Source organism: Schistocerca gregaria, chromosome 1 (genome assembly GCF_023897955.1).
Source record: "Schistocerca gregaria isolate iqSchGreg1 chromosome 1, iqSchGreg1.2, whole genome shotgun sequence".
Classification (NCBI taxonomy): Eukaryota; Metazoa; Arthropoda; class Insecta; order Orthoptera; family Acrididae; genus Schistocerca; species Schistocerca gregaria.
Genome location: NC_064920.1, coordinates 336,036,773 through 336,049,215, shown reverse-complemented (window position 1 = coordinate 336,049,215; position 12,443 = coordinate 336,036,773). Strand labels below are relative to the sequence as shown.

Genomic DNA, 12,443 nt, shown 5'->3' with positions numbered 1-12,443 from the left:
TACAGGAGGTGGACTGGAGGGGTGTTAGTGGCATATCTGGGTGTATACAGGAGGTAGACGAGAGAGGAGAGGACAGAGTCCTGGGGCACGCCCATGGAGGGGTAGAAGGTGCAGGAATCGGCGTTATGGATGGTAATGTAGAAGGGGAAGTGGGAGAGGAAGGAGGCAATCAGACGGTATAGTTGATATGAAGGGCGTAGGTCTGGAGTTATACAGGACACTGGGATGCCATACACGTTCGTCGGCCTTTTCGAGGTCTAGGGAGACAAAAATGGCGGAGCGAGGGGATTTAAGCTAGAGGTAGAGGAGATGGGTGAGGTGTAGAAGTTGGTAGTCGAACAAACCACGACGCGGATGCCCATTATCGTCCATGGAAGTCGATCCGCACCATGGAATATCCGATACGTCACATTGTACTTCGTCTCTGACCACCAACGAAGATGTGAAACAGTAGGATTATCCTTCATGACGCTTGACAGCACTAAACTGGCGTTTACTCACTACTTTCCTATTTTGTTCTACTATCACTTTCTCTCCATACAAATTTATGGCCGACATCATATTGTAAAACTGAAGAATGCATCTGTCAAACATCAAATGCTTCTATAAGTGATTCATACTGCAAACTTGGTATCTGTGACTTCTCCATAATAGTCCCCGTCTCTACATTGTTTTGAGGACGTACGCTTGGTCAACCCCGTATAGACCTACTGTCAACATTTACTGTTTCTTGTAACAACCGGAAAAACTGAAACGGTCCTCTTAGTGTCTCACCTAACGCTGCTCTGACTACGAAATACACATATAGATACATGGAACGCATTCGCAAATGCGAATATAGACAATTATCAGCTGTATAATACAAGAATGGACCGGACCTCGAACCAGGATTTCCCGCTTGTTGTGAGCGGTCGCCCTACCATATGGCCATCTGATCACGACTTGAGGCGAGACCCAAACATCCAAAATGTCGTCAAACACGTGTCTACAACCTGTACTAGTACATCCATTATCTACACTCCTGGAAATGGAAAAAGAACACATTGACACCGGTGTGTCAGACCCACCATACTTGCTCCGGACACTGCGAGACGGCTGTACAAGCAATGATCACACGCACGGCACAGCGGACACACCAGGAACCGCGGTGTTGGCCGTCGAATGGCGCTAGCTGCGCAGCATTTGTGCACCGCCGCCGTCAGTGTCAGCCAGTTTGCCGTGGCATACGGAGCTCCATCGCAGTCTTTAACACTGGTAGCATGCCGCGACAGCGTGGACGTGAACCGTATGTGCAGTTGACGGACTTTGAGTGAGAGCGTATAATGGGCATGCGGGAGGTCGGGTGGACGTACCGCCGAATTGCTCAACACGTGGGCCGTGAGGTCTCCACAGTACATCGATGTTGTCGCCAGTGGTCGGCGGAAGGCGCACGTGCCCGTCGACCTGGGACCGCACCGCAGCGACGCACGGATGCACGCCAAGACTGTAGGATCCTACGCAGTGCCGTAGGGGATCGCACTGCCACTTCCCAGCAGCGACGCACGGATGCACGCCAAGACTGTAGGATCCTACGCAGTGCCGTAGGGGACCGCACCGCCACTTCCCAGCAAATTAGGCACACTGTTGCTCCTGGGGTATCGGCGAGGACCATTCGCAACCGTCTCCATGAAGCTGGGCTACGGTCCCGCACACCGTTAGGCCGTCTTCCGCTCACGCCCCAACATCGTGCAGCCCGCCTCCAGTGGTGTCGCGACAGGCGTGAATGGAGGGACGAATGGAGACGTGTCGTCTTCAGCGATGAGAGTCGCTTCTGCCTTGGTGCCAATGATGGTCGTATGCGTGTTTGGCGCCGTGCAGGTGAGCGCCACACTCAGGACTGCATACGACCGAGGCACACAGGGCCAACACCCGGCATCATGGTGTGGGGAGCGATCTCCTACACTGGCCGTACACCTCTGGTGATCGTCGAGGGGACACTGAATACTGCACGGTACATCCAAACCGTCATCGAACCCATCGTTCTACCATTCCTAGACCGGCAAGGGAACTTGCTGTTCCAACAGGACAATGCACGTCCGCATGTATCCCGTGCCACCCAACGTGCTCTAGAAGGTGTAAGTCAACTACCCTGGCCAGCAAGATCTCCGGATCTGTCCCCCATTGAGCATGTTAGGGAATGGATGAAGCGTCGTCTCACGCGGTCTGCACGTCCAGCACGAACGCTGGTCCAACTGAGGCGCCAGGTGGAAATGGCATGGCAAGCCGTTCCACAGGACTACATCCAGCATCTCTACGATCGTCTCCATGGGAGAATAGCAGCCTGCATTGCTGCGAAAGGTGGATATACACTGTACTAGTGCCGACATTGTGCATGCTCTGTTGCCTGTGTCTATGTGCCTGTGGTTCTGTCAGTGTGATCATGTGATGTAACTGACCCCAGGAATGTGTCAATAAAGTTTCCCCTTCCTGGGACAGTGAATTCACGGTGTTCTTATTTCAATTTCCAGGAGTGTATATTCCCGTACAGAGGAGACATGTTACTTGAAAGTCGCTTCCACGGTGTTGGCGAACAAATGCAATATTGTAGTGCCTGTGGTATTTCGAATTACGATGCAATGTTGGACCTATTAGACAGCTGGTGGTTGTCTATATTTGAAGCTGCGATTACCTTTCATGTATTCCATAATGGCTGTAGTCGGCCCAGTAACTGTTCCTTCGGACTTGCACACATGTTTGAAGAAGTATTGCATCGAAATTCGAAGTAGAACAGGCGGCGCAATGCCGTATCGTACAGATGTGGGTGTCCGATCTGCCATAAAGCATGAGTATACTACTCTGAGAAACAGTGTCCGGCTGGTGCCATTGACGACATTCCGGCCACTTCACAGACTAAACAAATTGAAACATGGGTGGGGTGTAACACTTATCATTATTTTTGAATCGCGTGCCTTTCGCTGGGTTTCTCATACAGATGATCAATTTCCACTTACAGGGAAAAACTGAGATTATTTGCAGGGACTGCTCACATCTTCTTCGTTCTTCCCACTTCAGTGCGTTTAAAACGGTTGGTTATTTTCATATTTTCTACTCTGTTATATTGTCAGAAGTCTTCATAAATTCAGTATGAATTTTCTTCCGTTCTCCTGTCCATTTCTTTTCATTTTTCTTAGGCTCTTCTGTGAATTGCGTAATTAGTGATGCAGATGCTAGACGATCGATTGTAAGCCCGGCTACATTTTCTCTAGTTCCTTATAACTGCTGACTTTTTCCTTAGAATTAATAACTATGAGTAGTGCTACTATACTCCACTCGACAAATATGTTCACAGTTTTCTAAGCATATCTTGCACACTGTATCTGTGAACTTATCCATATGCCTGAAGATACCACATATTCTCTTCATACAAATTCCATTTCCTTATGTGGAAGCACCGAGCGAGATGGGCTGGAGCACCAAGCAAGGTTTTGCAATTATTAGCTCACTGGACTCGAAATTTCCTCGACTGTTGTTCAAATCCCCGTTCGGCCAACACGATTTACATTTATCGTATATTCCATAATCGCGTGAGGCAAACTGTGTGACAAGAGTGCGTAGCGCAACATAGTTCTAATATGTGCAGTGACAAAAGTGAATTTGAAGCATACAAAGATATCATTAATGTGTTTGAATAGTATGTACTTCTTATACACAAATATAAACTGTTGCGTGCCTAATTGTTACAGAGGTGTCTACCACAGGAAAATAAAGTAAGACAGTGCTTGATATTTCATTATACATGACTTGCATCAATTGCGATTTTTGTTATTGAAATGAATTAATTCCTACGCATAAATCGTTTTAAAATAATTCCTGTAGCTCTTAAAATCATTCCACTCTGTGACCACTCCAGTGGCACTGCAGAAACCGTAACAGATCTTTAGAACAGAAAACCTGTCTTGGTTCCAAAAAACAGGTTTATTTAATCTTCACATGTGACGCGTCTCACCTGTTCTAGGCAACTTCAGACAATCTATTGAAATTACAAATTGGTATCAGTATAAATTGCTTTTAAAGGCAGTAATGGAATGGAAATGAAGTCCCATGCTTATTGATTGAGCGTAGCGGAACGATGCGGCAGACCCGCACCACCATACTAGGCAAGGTCCTAAAGGAGGTGGTTTGTTGTTGCCTTCCTCCGACCGTAATCGGCAGTAATAAATAAACAAATCAATTAAAAATAATAAGAGAAGGACCTACCCGATTGGACTATGGAGTACAAGGCGACGTTTCTTACAGAGGGTGGTGCGGAGTACATATTTCAACTCGTTGCACAATAAAAGAGTTCACCCATAAACGTTCTAGCTAATTGTAGCCGAGGCATCTAACGTAGTAACAACGCAATAAGAGTCCCATAGTACTGGGAGTAACACCCATAGTCACTGTCAAAGCTTCATTACATCACCTAGAAGCAACGCGAGAAAAGGAAAATGAAAGCTATTAAAGCGTAGAAGGGGTACGTAAATTAGGCAAATAGGTATATTCAGTGAGCAGAAAAATCTCACGAGTGCCAATTACACCCATATAACGGCTAGTCTAATACATCTTTGGCAACTGACTAGGTAGTAATAAGAATAAAGAAACTGATAAATTTTTTCAGCAAAGTTCTGGAGCAACGACGCCAGAAACAACGCTAAACCGGAAAGCTAATTGTAACGATGATAACTTACCCATGAAGAAAGCGCCCCATGAAAACAAGTATGTTCCGTTTACAGTACTGTGAGCACGAGTTTTTATGTCGTTAATTAGACAGCGAAGCAAGTGTCAAGGTCTCTTGGAGCCAAAGTGGCAAAAGGGTCGCAACATACCCACTTCTGGCCATCCTGATGTAGATGATGATGATGTGTTTGGATTTGTGCTGCGCTAAACTGCGTGGTCATCAGCGCCCGACAAATTCCCAATCTTTGCTCAGTCCAGTCTCACCACTTTTATGGACGATGATGAAATGATGAGGACAACACTATCAGCCAGTCATCTCGAGGCAGGTGAAGATCCCTGACCCCGTCAGGAATCGAACCAGGAAAACCTGCTTTAGGTTTTTCGTGATTTCCCTAAATCGTTTCAGGTATATGCTGGTGTGGTTCCTTTTAAAGGACATAGCCGACTCCCTTCCCCATCCCTCGCTAATCCTATGGGTCCGACGACCTCCCTGTTAGGTCCCTCCCCCCCCCCCCCCCCCCAAAAAAAAATCAATCAACCAACCACTCAACCAACCACTTCACAAGATCGCTAAGGATTCAGTGAAATATTCTGTAAGTAATATAGGTGGCAATCAATATTTAAAGATATGCATCATAATATCAAAAACTGTTTGATGTTTCGAAAGGCTATTTTATTTATAAGATTCGAAAATTTTAAAAAGATACGCTTAGAAATGTCAAATCTTTTCATTAAATTCTGTTTCTTGCCTTTGTTGCCAACGTGCTGGATTTTAATATCTTCTAAATCTGGCGGCCAATGACCAGTAGATTTGAATTGCTGGGTGAAAGTGGAAAATTCTTTTACCAGGCCTTTTTGTTAGTGGATGCTCGATAACCCTAGCACGGGAAGATCGCCGTGTTTGACCGATATACTCCGTGAAACATCCTGAGTGTCTAGCTTTGCAGACACCTGACTTAGAGAATAAATTCCTGACAGATTGTTCATAATGGGAGAGCGTGTACTGCATTGGGGGGCCCTTCGAAACAGCAACTCGAACATTAGTTTATCGTAATAGCTTAGCCAAGTTGTATAAATACGAGCCTCGAAATGGGACAATTACACGTGTGTTTTCGCACACCGCTGATGTAAGCGTAGAATTAATAGAGGAGATTACAGAGTTTTTTCGTTCATCAAATAAACAGTTCACCGGCAAATGGTTGTAGCCATTTTTATGTGCTACAAAGCATAGGTTCTCTAGTTCTTTATTGGTATCTCCGTCAGGGAGTGGGAGATCACACATTAGTGTCATAGCAAAGCTAAAATAGCTGTGTTTATAACACCTCGGATGATCGGAGGAGGAAGCACAAGTAGAAGGCTTACTTCTTTTTTCGTGTTGCTTGTAGGTGATGTAATGAAGCAATGAAAGTGGGAATTTGCTTGTTACTTCCCAGTTCTATGGGAGTTTTAATTACGTTCGACGCCTCGGCTGCAATTAGCTGGATTTTTTATCGGTAAGATCAGTTATGGTACAAAATTTGATAGTACAAAATTTGATAGTTGCAATTTATATCCCTCACATCCCTTGTAAAATAAATGTGGCCCTGTGTTCCATGTTCCAATCGGTGTATGTCCTCCCCTTACCAATTTTAATATATTCATTTATTATTGTCTTTAATAACAGTTTAAACTTATACCAATTTGTACTGTCCCTGGATAATCTGATGATGGCTACAGCAGGTGAAACACGTCACATGTGAAGATCAAATAAACCTATCATGCGCAACCAAGACTATTTTTTTTTGTTGTAAGTTCCTGTACACCAGATCTTAAGACATATTTTCAATAATGTATATTTTGTCAACAGTGAAACATTTCCATGTTTTTTCCCCATGGTTTGCATAATAAAGCGAAGTCTCATTTGGATAACTAAATCAAGTATTTTCTTCAAGCCCACTAGGCGAAAGAAAAATTAGTGCTATCAAGCAAAACACAGTAATTGCTAATTTATTAAGACGAAATTGAGATGCAGGTAAAAACAGCATGGGCTGTTGCTCTGCTTATTGTGCTGAATACTGAGCTCACGTAAAGCGATCCCTAAAATATGCCAGTCAAACTGAAAATGTACAAATGACTGTAATTTAAGAATACTGATGATAATCCTCAAATGACAGAGAGCTACAGAAAATTACGTTGTTCGACAATTTGTTAAAATTAATTTACACGGTAGAAAAAATTCTGTAGCAAGAACCACACCGCTTGTTCCGGGTGGAAAATGAATACATCAACAGTCCTTTCGTCACCTTCCGGGAAGACAAAACTATCGTAATGTCCAGGCCAAGAGTCTAACAGAACGCAATGAATTAATTTCTGCATATGGTTAGAAACCATTTAGAACGAAACGTCAAAAATACTCTTTGCTACTGTTTTGAATTTTATTGGTCGATTATAAAATGTTTGCCACTAAACAGTCCATTTTTATTTTTGGTGCTAATCTTCCTTTAGGTCCTTGAAGATAGATATACTGCTGCGGAATGTGCATATGAATATGACATAGCATTAATGGATTGCGCAACAGATTGACTTTTCCGAGCCGCAGGGAGAAGGTGTGGTTTTCTTGAACTTCATTCACGACACCTGACAGATTAGCGTTTGACACAGCAGATGTAGGGATAACAGAAAAATTTACTGTCACATCAGCTACGAATTAACGGCATCTCCTCTACACTTTTACACAAAGTAAACTTGGTTGTTTTGCGACGTATTATACCGTATGATTCATTGAATCTGTTTAACCAGGTCGACTTAAAATAAGGAATATTCATCTCATTTGCGGTTTGGAGGGTCCAGTCTCGAGGATCCTCAATGGTAACAGTGCTTTACCTCTCACACGCAGCTCTACATGATTCGTATCTGAAGAAAACTCCTCTAACTAACGGTTGTTCATATTATTTATACACGTTTATGGATTTATGTAGGTTATTTGTGAAGGCAACGGGAATTCGTGGCCACCCTGTACAGTAACTCTTTTGGATACTTCCTGGCACATTAAAACTGTGTGACAGAACGAGACTGGCGTTCGAGTCTCGGTCCGGCACACAGTTTTAATCTGCCAGGAAGTTTCATATCAGCGCACAATCCGCTGTAGAGGGAAAATATGATTCTGGAATCTTTTGGATAGCTTTTCTATCACAGTTAAGATAATTTCATTTTGACATATATTCTTCTACAGTTTTTGTCCTCTACAGAACTCTCTAGTACCATGGAAGTCATTCCCTCGTGCCTCTACAGATAACCTATCATCCTGTCCCTTCTCCTAGTAAGTGTTTCCACCAATTTCTTTCCTCTCCAATTCTGCGCAGGACCTCATCATTCCTTACCTTATAAGTCCACCTAATTTTCAACTTTCGTCTGGAGCGCCACATCTGAAATGCTTTGATTTTCTTCTGTTCCGAATTTTCCGCAGTCCATGTCTCACGGTGTTACGATGCTGTGCTTCAAACGTATATTCTCAGAAAAGCCTCCCTCATGTTAAGGCCTATGTCTGATACTGGTGGACTTCTCTTGGCCAGGAATGTCATTTTTGCCAGTGCCAGTCTGCTTTTGATGTCCTAACTGCTCCGTCTCTCACTGTTTATTTTGCTGCCTAGGTATCAGAATCCCTTAATTTCATCCACTTCTTGACAATCATTACTGATGTTAAGTTCCTCTCTATTCTCATTCCAGCTACTCCTCATTACTTCCGCCTTTCTTCGATTTGCTCTCAGTCCATATTCTGTACTCATTAAACTGTTCATTCCATTCAGCGGGTCATGTAATTCTTTTTTACTTTTACAAAGAATAGCAATGTCATCAGCGAATCGTATCATTGATATCCTTTCACCCTGAATTTTAATGCCACTACCGAACCTCTCTCTGATTCCGATCGTTGCTTCTTCGATACACAGATGGAATAGTAGGGCAAAAAAGACTACATACCTGTCTTACACCCTTTTTAATTCCAGCACTTCGTTCTTGGTCATCCTATCTTATTACATCCTGTGGGCTCTGGTACATATTGTATATTACCCGTCGGTCCCTATAGCTTATCCTTATGTTTCTCACAATTTCGAACATGTAGCACCATTTACGTTGTCGAAAGCTTTTTCCAGGTGAACAAATCCAATAAACGTGTCTTGGTTTATTTTTAGTCTTGCTTCCATTATAAATTGCAACGTTAGAATTCCCTCTCTGGTGCATTTATCTTTCCCAAAGCCAAATTCATCGTCACCTAACAAATCCTCAATTTCCTTTTGTGTTTACACTACAGCATAAGTAGTTAGTAATTATAATGGATATTAAATGAATTTAGAAGTCTGGGCGAACACGAACTACTGACAATAGTTTCTGAGAAACTATCAAAGAAAACTGGAATTCGTTTTACACTCTCGCCGAGTCGTGTTATCTGGTTTCTGATGCGCCACCAACAACACTACTGGCCATTATAATTCCTACACCAAGAAGAAATGCAGATGATAATCGGGTATTCATTGGACAAATGTATTATACCAGAACTGGCACGTGATTACATTTTCACGCAATTTGGGTGCATAGATCCTGAGAAATCAGTACCCGGTACAACCACCTCTGCCCGTAATATCGGTCTTGATACACCTGGGCATTGAGTCAAACAGAGCTGGATGGCGTGTAAAGGTACAGCTGCACATGCAGCTTCAACACGATACCAGAGTTAATCAAGAGTAGTGACTGGCGTATTGTGACGAGCCAGTTGCTCGGCCACCATTGACCACACGTTTTCAATTGGTGAGAGATCTGGAGAATGTGTTGACCAGGGCAGCAGTCGAACATTTTCTGTATCCGAAAGGCCCGTACAGGATTGCAACATGCGGTCGTGCATTATCCTGCTGAGATGTATCGAATGAAGGGTAGAGCCACGGGTCTTAACACATCTGAAATGTAATGTCTACTGTTGAAAGTGTCCGTCAGTGCGAACAAGAGGTGACCGAGACGTGTAACCATTGGCACCCCATACAATCACGCCGGGTGATACGCCAGTATGGCGATGACCAATACACGCTTCCAAGATTCGTTCACCGTGATGTCGCCAAACACGGATGCGATCATCATGACACTGTCAACAGAAGAAAAGGACGTTTTGCCATTCGTGCACGGGATCGTCATTAAGTACAACATCGCAGGCGCTCCTGTCTGTGATGCAGCGTCAAGGGTAACTGCAGCCATGGTCTCCGAGCTAATAGTCCATGCTGCTGCAAACGTCGTCGAACTGTTCGTGCAGATGGTTGTTGTCTTGCAAATGTCCCCATCTGTTGACTCAGGGACCGAGACGTGGCTGCACGATCCGTTACAGCCATGCGGATAAGATGCCTGTCATCTCGACTGCTAGTGATACGAGGCCGCTGGGATCCTGCACGGCGTTCCGTTTTACCCTCCCGAATCCACCGATTCCATATTCTGCTAACAGTCATTGGATCTCGACCAAAGCGAACAGCAATGTCGCGATACGATAAACCGCAATCGCGATAGGCTACAATCAGACATTTACCAAAGTCGGAAACGTGATGGTACGCATTCCTCCTCCTTACACGAGGCATCACATCAGCGTTTGACCAGGCAACGCCGGTCAACTGCTGTTTGTGTATGAGAAATCTGTTGGAAACTTCACTGATGTTAGCACGTTGTATGTGTCGCCATGCTGTGAAAAGATAATCATTTGCATATCACAGCATCTTCTTCCTGTTGGTTAAATTTCGGGTCTGTAGCACGTCATCTTCGTGGTGTAGCAATTTTAATGGTCAGTAGTGTATAATACGCGCCTGACGTATTGCGCATGTGCAGTCTGCTACTTCTCTGGTAGGGATACACACTCCCCCAGCCGCCTGCTGAGCTACGAAGTTGGAAATTTTCAATAGCTTTTTTGGTGTTCGCATAGCACCTGATCAGCTAAAATTCTGACAGGGTTTATCCTTCCGTGTATTCTTCCTGTACAAAAAATTTCTGGGAATGTGACCAATTCCGTGTAAGTTAAATTGAAGCGGATGCTCTCCGTCCCTTTCTCAGACATTTTGCGAAATCCAAAAGGCTCAAATATTGATGTTCTTTGTAGTGTCTGCTGACTTATTTCTATCAGTTTCAATCTGTTTCGATTACGGTTCACGTTTGGAGACTACAGTATTTTCATCGGCATTATTACTCATGTGATGGTCATTCTTAAAGATCTCTTGCCAGCCGGTGGAGGGTCTCAGAGCTGCAAGTAGCAGGCAGCAGGTAGCGTGTAGGTCAGCGACCGGGGACGCGCGCCCCACTTTGCCGGGACAAAGAGCGCCGATCGACTGTCTGGTCGCGGGCGGCGGGCCGGTACGCGGCAGGAATATTTCATCGGCGGCGAGCGACGCGCCTGGCTAATCGATAGCAGCCCCGGGCCGCACGAAGGCGCCACCGGAAGCCGCTGATTAAAAGAAATGGGTTCCTGGCGGCGCGGGGGCGGGGCCCGAGGCCGGAGGCGGATTTCGCGGGGGCCCCTAGCCCGTAATCCTCGGCCGCGGCAGAGGAGAGACCGGCCTAACAAAGAGCCTGCTCTGTGTCTGGAGGCCTGCAGACAGTTGCGGGAGAGGACGGCCAGGCAGCTCGGTGTACCTTGCCGGCTAGCTGTAGTCTACTGGCGGGTTACTGTCACATCGCAGGTGGCGCACGCAGAACGTGCAATTCAAGTATCTCAACACTTGTGAAGCTTCAGACTACGGATAACGGGTACTCGAGCTCACTGTAAAAACTAGTCAAAATTAGCACTCGAGCTCACTGTAAAAATTTAAGAACACTGGTGATTTTATGTACACCATGCGAGTACATTTTCCGATCAACGACGCACATTAAAAATAACCTTGGTAATTACTGCTCAACGTCCTATTCCATGGAACAAGATCCCGACTGAATTTACATTAAAACTAAAAAAACTAAACTCCTCCCGAACAGGCCATGAAGGCTCAAGTGTACCGACCGGTCGCCGAGTCATCCTCAACCCACAGGCGTCACTCGATACGGATTTGGAAGGGCATGTGATCAGCACACCGCTCTCCTGGGCGTATGTAAATTTCCGAGACCGGAGCCGCTACTTCTCAGTCAAGTAGCTCCTCAGTTGGCCTGACAAGGGCTGAGTGCAACCCACTTGCCAACAGCGCTCGGCAGAACGGATGGTCACCCATCTATATGCTAGCCCAACCCGACAGCGCTTAACTTCGGTGATCTGACGGGAACCGGTGTTACCACTGCGACAAGGCCGTTGACGAACGTATATTACAGAGAAAAATTGAACATAAATCTCAGAACAGAACTTTCAGCCAAGGAAAAACTTACACCATGATTGTCTAAAGAGATTGCTAAGACTAACTTACTTAAAAAGTTATCAATAATACCTGCTAAGCAATAAATTCTATATACTGAAGAGTTATTTACATACAGTAACCTAGACCATATGTTTGGTTCAAAATGTAAGAAGAATAAACAGTAATAATGATATTAAAATTAACGAAACAGAAAACAAGGAGACCATAAACAGGTTTGAGGAATAACATAAGCAACCCAAAAGTTTAAGTTTACCAAAGTAGCCGATGAGGCAGCATCCTGTTAAATCAGCACAAACTTCTCATCGAATAAGCCATAGATCTCATAGCCACTGTCCATATTTCACCGAATTTAAAAGAATAAAGACTGGAAACTTTCGAGATCTCATAGCCACCTTTCATAAATCACAG

At 44.6% G+C, this 12,443-nt stretch overlaps 1 pseudogene; it reads right to left on the bottom strand.

Annotated features, from left to right (window-relative positions):
* Positions 1–11,858: 11,858 nt before the first annotated feature.
* On the bottom strand, positions 11,859–11,976 carry LOC126289542 (5S ribosomal RNA; annotated as a pseudogene).
* Positions 11,977–12,443: the final 467 nt, after the last annotated feature.